Source organism: Pinus tabuliformis, chromosome X (genome assembly GCF_031772625.1).
Source record: "Pinus tabuliformis cultivar Carrire ecotype Pingquan chromosome X, CPIR1, whole genome shotgun sequence".
NCBI classification, from domain to species: Eukaryota; Viridiplantae; Streptophyta; class Pinopsida; order Pinales; family Pinaceae; genus Pinus; species Pinus tabuliformis.
The window spans coordinates 50,200,882-50,212,318 of record NC_142308.1 but is presented as its reverse complement, the minus strand read 5'-3'; the positions used below and the strand labels follow the sequence as shown (position 1 = coordinate 50,212,318).

At 40.4% G+C, this 11,437-nt stretch overlaps 1 pseudogene; it reads right to left on the bottom strand.

The window, feature by feature from the left end:
- Positions 1-1,636: 1,636 nt before the first annotated feature.
- LOC149138278 (peroxisomal acyl-coenzyme A oxidase 1 pseudogene) lies at positions 1,637-2,910 on the bottom strand (annotated as a pseudogene).
- Between the last annotated feature and the right edge of the window lie 8,527 nt (positions 2,911-11,437).

Sequence of the window (11,437 nt, the reverse complement as noted above, 5' to 3'; positions counted from 1 at the left end):
AAGAGTCTGTGCACTCTAGTGGCTTGGGGAATCCAAGAACCACCCTACCAACATCCTCTGTTTCGGGAGACTCAAATTGAGCTCCTCATTATAAATCTCTGCTTTAAAGGCACAATAAAATAAGGCCACCACTGAAAGCCGGAACAGAGATGTAGCCCTAGAGAATAGGGTGAACTCCTTATTAATTGTTGTGTTCTTGCATTTGCTTACTGTGTTTTCCTTACTATTTTCCATTTTCCAGTGTTTGTGTATTTTGCAATATGATCGATCCGTTGCCTAAACTAACACAGACACACACCAACACATGAGTCTGTAATACCTTCATTCAATAATTAATTAACTGAGATCACTCTGTTAGCGCTTGAATTTCGCCTCAGGCTGAAGAAGACAAAATCCAAGGAAACATAAAACCACTTAGCCTCGTAGCTAGCCCTATGAGGACAGGAGAGGGCTCTCTCCGGGTCTATCTCGGCAAAAGGTCTTCAAAGGGCTGAGCTGACCAATAAAGAACACTGATTTTAGGCTAGTAAATTGATAAAAAGGGGTTTTTAATAAATGATGGGGTTTTTCTGGGCTACATGGGGCAAAGAAACAGCTTGAACAGAGAAATGTAATAAAAAACACAGGTTATCTCCTGAGGCAAGGTAGGCAAGAAAGTTTAACATCAAATTGAGATTAAATGGAATGGCAAGACTGCTGAGGAGCTGACAAGGGCATAGAAGATGAATCCTTGTCAAACAGAAGAAAACATTAAATATGAACAAACTTAAAGGCAGAGCATATAAATTATGAATTCTACCTTAACACTTCATTTGTTCAAATGGAAACGATCATGAAATGACATGAACACATAACATGCTACATATGAAACAAAAGAGGACACAAATGTTAAATCTCATACCACAGGAATCTCAGAAGCCAGAGCTGTGTATTTTCATTAAAATCTCTGTCAAAAAACTGTACAATGAAAGCTTTGTTCTCTCTCCTCGACCAACGCTCAGAATTCTCTCACCCTCTCTTTTAAATGATTTTTTAATACATTAAATAAACTATGCTAGGGGAAAAACAAATCGACCCCAAAACAGGGGCGCTGTTTCACCTGCAATTATAAAAATAGAAAAGAGCGTTTCCTCTATTCTAAAATAAAATAGCGTCCCTCTAAAAATTCTCTGATGGCCGACAAACTGGAGCGCAGATCCTGTTGAATCATTAACTGAAGTCCTTAGTAGGAGATCAGTTTCTATTTTTCTGTTGTGGTCGATGTCTTCGTGGTGTTTGGTCCTTTACTTTTCACTTTCGCTTTCTGTTTGAAATCTTTAACAATTTCACAATTGTGCATATTATGCCAGTTGTATTCGTTGAATGCTCTTATCTGCCTGAAAATACTCATAGAATCTCTCAATCTAATGATTCTTCATAAAACTTGGAAATGTCATGTAGTCGTAGCCTACAAATGAGTTAACTGTCCTTTGATGAAGGAAATTCTGCCACCTATTTAACCGGCTATCTTTTTGAGGGTGAAGAAAACAGGCTGCTAGCACCAAGTGAAGGACTACCCTTTGGTTTTATTTCAAATCCGGCAGCATCCTTGGAAGTACTCCCTGTGTCTATGCTCTCATGGCATATGCCTTCCATGTTACCACTTGCCCAAATATGCTGCAGTTCCCACAGGCCTCTTTGATCTTAATTGTTGGACTGCCTTCATCAAGAATCTTGCTACCTGTAGAAGCAGAACTGTGTTATCTCCTTCATATGTGCACGCAGGAACATATACAACAAACAGCTCTGGAAGCCCACTACTGCACAAGTACCCATGTCCACCACAAAGCTTACGACAATCTTCAATGCCATCCGCAGTCACTGATGTCGTCAATGACTTTAACCCAGCAGTGCATGCATGTGCCTCGGCCAATGTTGAGAAATCCTTTGCTCCCAAACGTTTTGTTACATCCAAGTGTAGCCATTTCATCCATTCACTCACGAATCGGAAGGCATAAGCTGTAGCCAGCAAGGGAAAGAGCCTGACCTGAATTTCAGGACCACCAGCCTGTGAACCAAATTGTCGTCTAACAACACTGTATCTCACAGCTATGCAAACTGCCCAGGAGAGGTAATTAAAAGCATCTGAGACAACTGTTTGTCACACATAAACCATGGTTCCATAAAGAAGCTGCCTAGGGACATCAGAATGCAGATATTTTCCTTCCCTAGTAACTTTAGAAAGCCGCATTAGCATTTGCTTGCGTGGTATCCAAACATGATCAAGTCTTAGCAGCCCATTATCCATGGTATTATATGCACCATTTCCAAACTTCATACCAATATCGGCAACTGTAACTCCTGGAAGTGATTGGTGATCTTCAAGACTGCGTATTTGAACAATGAAACCATGCACACCGTAGTCCTGACCATCAGTTATGAGGCGAGCATATACAATTGCATGTGTTGATACTTTTCCTAAGCCTCCTGGCCATCACTTGGTCGAAGTCAAAGTTGGGCTTATTTAAAACAAATTCATCAATATTTGGGTCAAACGTTGCAGTTGTCTCAAGACCTTGGACATTTGGAATCATGGCCCATCTCCGTTTGTGCATAACAACCAATTATTTGCATTTTATTTGCAAGAGGAAGCCACTCCTGCTGCTGCTCTTCATTTGCCTGCCCCTTTATAGCTGGTATAAACATTCCCCAGTGAAGATCTGTATATGCAGGTTCATCAACAAAAAACCTTAGACTTGATGCTTCCTCTTCTGAAAGTCGGAGATCTACAATGAGTTTCCATGCATGTGCTGCTTTGTTCAGTGTTTTTCTAAACAATTCTTTGCGACTCAATCTTGGGCGATCATCTTTGAGAAACACCTGAGGGCTCAACTTAGACCCATAAGTCCCAAACATGCCTTCAGAAAGTAAGTGCTGAAAGTTGGATAAAGCCCCCTTGAATTGGCCACTGTTAAACATGCATTTCAAGCTTTCTGGAAGTCCAGAACGATCGACAGAAGAAAGATATTTCACCAGATGCCTTTGCTCATCTTCCAATTACATTTGTTTTCTCCAGCCTATCTGCTTGGTGAGGAACATACCTCCGGAAAAATACAAATATTAATGCTGTTGTTATCGCTCAGAAATTATCCTGGTTGTGGAAGGAGATCTCTGAGAAGTACACTGGTAGCATGGCAGCGTATTTACAGAAGATTTGAGGAGACGGAGTCTAACATTGGCTCCAATTGGGATGGCAGCTGCCGCTTCGTGGAGGTGCCAAGAACCGCAGAACTTTGGGAGAGCAGACAGTGCCTCCATCCATTGGGCAATGGAGTCCATTATTTCAACAAACAACATGAGACTTCCGACTCATTTATGGACTGAAACTTGACTGAAAAGACTGAAAAACTGACTCAGCAAACCTCACACTAAAACTATAATGAAACTGGAACAAAATGCTGCCTTTTGGTTGCTTATTTATTTACAAAATCTACCCTACTTTGCTGTAAAAAACAATAGATCATGTAATACTGAAATGCCAGATCAACCATTCAAGTAAACCTGAAAATGATGCCGGTTGAGAATGCTTCCACCAGGACACAGATGTAATTGCTGACAGCCCTTCATGCACGTAATGAGCCTGGTCATGTACAAGACAGCCTGATCTATCAATCAAACTGAAAAGCATGTCCATGTAAGTTGCCATTGGATCGCGGAAGCCGGACTCTGTTGGCTGCCCCAACTCTGCAATACATGCTTCCAACTGCACACTGTCAATGTAAACATCTGTAGGCAAGTCTGTTATTTCTTGTTTCAATGGAGGAAGGATTTCCAAGAACTTTTTAGGGTCTTGGAAATCATATGACTGGATTTGCTCATCTAAACACTGAATCTCCTTTTCGATTCTTTCAACAACTAACTCACAAAATCTAGTTTTAGTTTCAAAAGGGAACTTTGGAGATTTCAACCAATAAAGTAAGGCACTGAAAAAATCTTCATCAATTTCAGAATCTGCTAACTCATTTCTTACTTCTTCTCGCCATGCAGGGTTTGCCACATACCCCACCATTGCATGAGTGAATCAACAAGCACTGGAATGTCTGGATCGAATTGGAGTCGCCAGGTGAATGGTTCAGCCTGCATATGTGTCTGACTGCTGTCCACCATCAGCATCAGATCTGCAACTTGATTTCATGTACTGGGACAAGACAATCAACAAGTCGAATGTTCTCCCCAGTATGGTCGCCAATATGTTAGCGCTTGAATTTGGCCTCAGGCTGAAAAAGACAAAATCCAAGGCAACATCAAACCACTTAGCCTCGTAGCTAGCCCTACGGGGACAGGAGAGGGCTCTCTCCGGGTCTATCTCGGCAAAAGGTTTTCGAAGGGCTGAGATGACCAATAAAGAACACTGATTTTAGGCTAGTAAACTGATAGGGAAAGTTTGATTTTAAATTTTTAGGGTTTTGTTGGAAAACTGAGCACGGAAATTTTGGGTGCGGGGATGAGACACAGTTTTTGCAGAGGTCTTTTTGGGGCAAGGTAGGAGATTGTCTTGATGCCTTTGAAATAAGTGAATGGATAGATATGACCGGTGAGGAGTCAAGGAGAGCAAGAAACCATCAAGAGTTCTCCTTGAACAGATGAAAACATAGATATTAAGCAAACTTAAAGGCAGAGCATAGAAACCATGAATTCTACCTTAACACTTCATTTACTTAATTTGCAGAAGAGAAGAGTAGGAAAATGATACACATAAAAAACTTACAAGTACATGAGAGAAACACACCATCAACACAAATCACCACAGGAATCCCAAATAGTGCTGCAAAACCCTGGTCTTTCCTTTGCCAAAATTGCAGAAATACAAAGAGTAATACAGTTTAAGCTTATCCCCCAAGAGTCCAACCATGAAAATGACTAAGAAAATACATAATATAGGCAAGCTAACACATTTCCTTGCCTCTAGGGGTTGAGCTCATCATCCTAGGAGCTGTTTCAACCAATTCTAAACTGAGCACTACAAACTAGGCAATCAAAACAACTTGCCTCTATAAGCTAGGAAACCAATTCATTCATTAATTTTTTGCCATTTTATGAATGAATATTCTAGAATAGGTTAAAAAGTGTCATGTCAACATAAAATTACATCAATTACATAAAGGAGGATGAAAAATCCCACCAAAAAGTCAAAATTGGTCAAATGTTGCGTTTCCTGAGCTGAAGGTGCAAAACTGGAAAATTTCCCTGACGCGTAGCGCGCCCCTGACGTGTAACGCGCCCTTCCTGACGCGTAGCGCGCCTCTGAAACTGCCCACTTTGCTCAAGAACTCCTAAAATTGCCTTTGCAAGGATTCACTTAGCTTGTGAGAGGCAAATGAGTTGCTAATGAAGAGTGATGTGCTTTTATAGGCTTCCTTTAGATTTTTACTTGCCCAAAACCCACTTTATAATGTTTTGAATGTTGACATTTTTTGAATTAATTGGCTCTGACTTTTGGTTTCTTTTCTTTGAAAAATTGGTTGAAATGATGATTTCTTCTGAAAATTTTTGCAGGGATAGCTTCCAAAGTGCTTTGGCAAAGGAGACCAAGGCTGCACTTCACATTTGGAGAGTTCGAAATTTGGAGAATTTTTACAAAAAATGAGAAAATCACCTTTGTTTTTCAAAAACAGAGTTTTGAAAACAAGGTGAAAATTTAGCTGTACAATAGTGAGAATTGTTGAAATGATGCTTTACGAAGAACATCCCTCTGGCCTGCTGATCCTTTATGACTTCTCAAGACAAAAATGGACTCAACCCTAGACCTAAGACCTCGAAACTTAAAGCAAGATGAATGACCCTTTGAAGATTTTATTTACTTAAACAAACCTGAACCAGCAGTGCCAAATAGGAGGGGAATAAAAGACACAAACTCCCTCCACCGGGATTATGGCATGCCTAACGGAATGCAACATGATCACACTGATGGGACACCTAATCATGAAATGCAAAGAGCTTTGATCTCTGGTGGAGGGCTACTAGACCGACTCTAACACACTCAAGAGTGATTTTTAGATCAAGTGGTATCAGAGCAAAAGACTGTTAAGGTTAGACAAGCTTGTGTTGGTTTAGCTGTTGAATGCTAACTAGATCAAAGCTCAAATTAGGAGAAGGAGAGTTGGTCGAAACTAATCCTGAAATTGGGAGAGTCTATCCTCGGAAGACAATGTCAGAAGAAGGTTCTGTAGGGCCAGACCCTCAATTCATAGATAGTTTCCTAGCCATAAGGTCCATGGTAGAAGAAATGTATAAGGACTTTAGAAAACACAAGGATGAAGATGCATCAGGCTCCAAACAAGACAAAGGAGAAGATGAGTCTTTCCTCCATGACCACTCAAAAGGCAAAGGGAAAGAAGAACACTTTCTCACACCTCCTAATAGCCCTGAACATAAAAAGAAAGCATCTTTGATCAAACTAGATGTTAAATTTGATTTGCCTATATATGATGGAGAGTTGAATGCAGAAAAGCTAGACAATTGGATTAGACAAATTGATGTTTATTGCAGAGTACAGAGTATTGAATCAGACAAAAGAAAGATTCAATTGGCAAGCCTACGCCTTGGAGGCACTACCTTGGTCTGGTGGGAAGGCAGGACCCAAGCTGACCTTCTGCAATCAAAAAATAGTTCTATCCATTGGCCTACATGCAGCAAGCCATGATGAGTTGGCAAACTCTTCGACAGTTGAAAGGGAAAAGTGTGCAAGGGTATACTCAAGAATTTAGAAAGAGAGCATTGATTCTAGGAATCTCATTAGACTCACCTGAGACTTTGTTGAAGTACATTGGTGGTCTACACAGCTACATGAGGCACACGATCCTCATGTTTAACCCACTAGTATAGATGAGGTATCTGTACAAGCTACTCATCTAGAACCTAGAGGAAAGAATGGAAGTCCAGAAGTTGGGGGATCATCCCAACCCACTGCAAGCAAGAATAAGGAAAAAAGAAAGCAGAAATGGAAAGCAAGGAAGGCTAACACTGCATAGAAGATCAAAGCTTCATGCACTCACTGTAAAAAGGATGGGCATGATGATGAGCACTGTTGGATTCTGCATCCAGAGCTGAGACCTAAGAAGTTCGAGGGCAAGAAGAAGAAGACTGCTGCAACTATCGAGAAGGATTTGGGGTCAAACTCAGGAGATGAAACAACTATTTCAGCCACAGGCATAAAAGGTAAGAATTCTAAAGCATCTACTAGTAATTCTGCACAATCTATTATTGATGAAGAAAATGAGAGAAAAAGACATGAGCTTTTCCATATTCGAGTTATTTCCAAACATCAAGAGATTGATACTTTGTTTGATAGTGGCTCACAAGTAAATTTAATTTCTGAAGCAATTGTAAAGAAGTTGGGATTAGTAACTACACCTCACAAGAAACCATACCCATTAGGATGGTTGAATGATAAAGCACAACTACAAGTGACTAGACAGAGCAAACTCAAGTTTTCTTTTGGGTCAGCATTTGTAGATGAGCTTGAGTTAGACATAATTCCTTTGGATATATGTGGAATTGTTTTAGGAAGTCCTTACTTGTATGACATAAAAGTTGTTTTCTATAGAGCTAAGAACAAGTATCTACTTGTTAAAGAAGGAATCAAATACTTTATAAGAGCTCATAAGCTCAAGAATAATTATACTCTCATAAACTCAGGGCAGATGAAACGAATGATAAATTCATGTAAACAATTCTTACTAGTGGTTGTAAAGGAAAAGAAACCTTGAAACCAATGTATTTGAAGGCTGTAATGCTGAACAGCAAGCTGATTTAGAAAAGGCTGTTTCAGAGTATGATATCTTGTTTCAAGAACCTAAAGGTCTGCCACCCAAAAAGGAAATAGTACATGATATTATTTTGTAGCAATATGCTCCATTTCTTAACATTGGAATGTACAGGTTGTCTGCTTTAGAGAATGCTGAAATCAAGAAGCAGGTGCAGGAGTTGCTCGAGAAAGGGTTCATCAGACCTAGCACATCACCATGTGGGTCACCAATTGTTTTGGTGAGAAAGAAAGATGGCTTGTGGAGAATGTGCATTGATTACCGAGCACTGAATAAGATAACAATAAAAAATCGTTATCCCCTTCCTCGCATAGATGATCTTTTAGATCAATTGAAGGAAGCTATTTATTTTTCCAAGTTAGACTTGCATAGTGGATACCATTAGGTCAGAGTTGCAGAACAAGATGCATGGAAGACTGCTTTCAAAACAAAGTAGGGATTGTATGAGTGGTTGGTTATGCCTTTTGGCTTAACTAATGCTCCTACTACTTTCATGAGATTAATGAATGATGTACTCAGACCTTTTCTTGATGATTTTGTTATTGTGTATCTGGATGACATTCTAATATTTAGAAAAACATGGGAAGAACACTTAAAGCATGTTAAGCAGACACTAGATGTTTTGAAAAGAGAAAAACATTATGTTAAACTCTCAAAATGTGAATTTGGCAAAACATCTTTGAATTATTTGGGTCATATAGTAGGTGGTGGTGAATTGAAGATAGATCCCTCTAAGGTGGCAGTCATTGTAAACTGGCCTAAACCCAAATCTGCTACAGAAGTTAGAAGCTTCCTAGGGGCAGCACAATATTGGATAAAGTTCATTTCTAACTTTTCCTTAATTGCAGCTCCCTTACATGCGTTAACAGGATTGAACAAGGTGTTTCAATGGGGAGGCAAACAACAGAAAGCCTTCGACACCTTGAAAAAAAATATTAGTACAACACTTGTACTAGCACTGCCTGATCTTCAAAGACCATTTGAGATCCAAACAGATGCCAGTGACTATGCCATGGGAGCAGTGTTGACACAACACGGTAAACCCATATGTTATCATTCTGAGACATTTAATTCTATAGTAGTTAACTATCCTACATATGATAAAGAATTGTATGCATTAGTACAGAGTGTGAAAAAGTGGAAACATTACTTAATGGGAAAAGAGACAGTAATACATATTGATCATCAACCACTTCAATATCTACACTCCTAAACTAAGTTACAACAATCGAGACATTATAGATGGATGGGTTTTCTACAACAGTTTCATTTAGTCATTAGATATAAAAAGGGCATACATAATAAAGTTTCAGACATGTTATCTAGACCCATTATAAACACATCTACTATACTTAAGCATAATTATGTGTTATATGAGAGTTACATTGAACAATATGCTCAAGATATAGACTTTAAAGATGTATATGCAACTTTAAGTCAAGGCAAGAGAGTAGAAGAATTGGACTATCATGTAAAGGACCGACTCTTATACCATTGTGGGAAGCTATGCATTCCACAAACTGAAAGAGTAAAGATAATTCGAGAAGCACACAATTCTCTAATATTAGGTCACTTTGGGGTAAGTAAAATAGTTTCACAACTACAAAGATTTTGTTATTGGCCAAAAATGAATGAGACAGTTTCTAGATATGTAAGAGGGTGTACTATGTGTGCTAAAAGCAAGCCCAACAACAGAAAACTAGGCTTGTACACTCCATTACCAGTTCCTTCTCACACTTGGGAAAGTGTTTCCATGGATTTTGTTGGAGGACTGCCTAAATCTAGGAAAGGTCATGATTATCTATATGTTGTTGTGGATAGGTTCAACAAAATGTGTATTTTGATACCTTGTAATAAACAGATTACAGCTGAACAAACTGCAAAAATGTTCTTTGAACATGTATGGGTTCATTTTGGATTACCCATTTCCATTGTATCTGATTGAGACACCCGATTTGTGGGGAAGTTTTGGTCAAGTCTGTGGGAAATGATGGACACCAAATTGAACAAAAGCACAGGTTTTCATCCACAAACTGATGGCTAGACAAAAGTAGTTAACAGGACAGTGATCTAGTTGCTCAGGGGATATTGCAGCAAACATCCTAAGCTTTGGGATGAACATTTGTGTTATGTGCAACATGCTTACAACAGAGCAAAGCATTCTTCTACATAGAGATCTCCTTTTGAGACCTGTTTTGGTTTCACACCAAGGTCTCCTTTGGATTTTGTCTTTGGTAAAGGCACCACAGTTGAGGGACACAGTGATGTGGATAGGGAAACTAGGTTCATTGAACAGATCCAAGAGATCCACCAGGCAGTACAGGAACAGCTGGAAAAGAGCCAAGCCAAATACAAGGCAAGGCATGACAAGCATCGGATGGAGCATAGTTTCCAAGTTGGTGACCAAGTCTGGCTATACATCAGCAAGGACATGATGCAAGGTGAAGGTAAAAAGCTAAAGCCTATCAGGTATGGACCTTTTAGGATACTTGAGAAGATTGGTGAGAATACTTTTCGCCTTGATCTACTAGCTTACATGCACATCTACTTAGAAGATTGGTGAGAATGCTTTTCGCCTTGTCCAAGCAGTGCAAAGTGGATAGAGATTGGACAAGTGAGACAATTGTATTCTCACTTAGTCGATGCTTGAAAACAAACTTTTGGTGGTCCAAAAGCTTTTTTTCAGTGGGAAGGCTGTGATCCCAATTGGATCCATGAAAAATAATCAAAGTGCCATGACTGTATCAAATTAGGATAGACTTCGAATTTATGGATAAAGAGCGATCAGGAAAACCTCTAGATGGTGGCAGTTTGCAGCCAGCAAGGAACGACGAGGACCTCGGTCAAAGTGCGCTGACCGAGGCCCATGGAGACTGCGCAAGAGGCAAAAATGGCACTTGGGAAGCCCAGATCGGGAAACGGAGGCCATTTCTGATGCGTGATTAGCGCTTTGGGCAAAACCCCTCAAGAAGGAAAGGCCCCGAGTGCTCGGTCGCATGGGAAGCCGGGAAACCATGAGGTAAGTGCTAAGGTGAAAGGTGGGTCCCACGCTCCAAAACTGGTGGTTTATCGGAGGCATCCTCGGGCGGTAAGTGGATTTGGCAAAAAAAGAGCGATTCCATACATTGTGCGACGCGTGTTTGACGGACGAGAGAGAAAATTTCCTCTCATCGCGTGCTAATGGTCGAGCAAGTCAACTGCGCGAAATGAGCAAATGTCATAGGATCTGGGGGCTCCAGATCTGACGGCAGAGATTGCACCCGATGGAGGCACCGGATTTGACGAGGGATTAAGCCACGACATAGAGAAGTTTGATGTCCGATTTGATCGCTGAGTTGGCGGATGAGTCATTCCACAATGTAACCGAAAATACCGAACCGTCAAGGAAGAGCTGGCGTAGTTCGTGAGAGGACAAGTGGCCACTCCCTATGAGACGTTGGCGAAGACGCAGACGCAGGGAACTCCAAGTGAACAACAGTAGGCGAACCGAAGGGGCGGAAGAGGAAGCGAGCAGTCATGAGACAGATTGGCTTTTAGCCATGAACAACCAAAGAGTAGAAGAAGAAGAAGAAAGGAAGAGAACGAAGACAGAGAAAGAGAGAGAGAAGACAGTAAAGCAAGAAGCAAAAAAC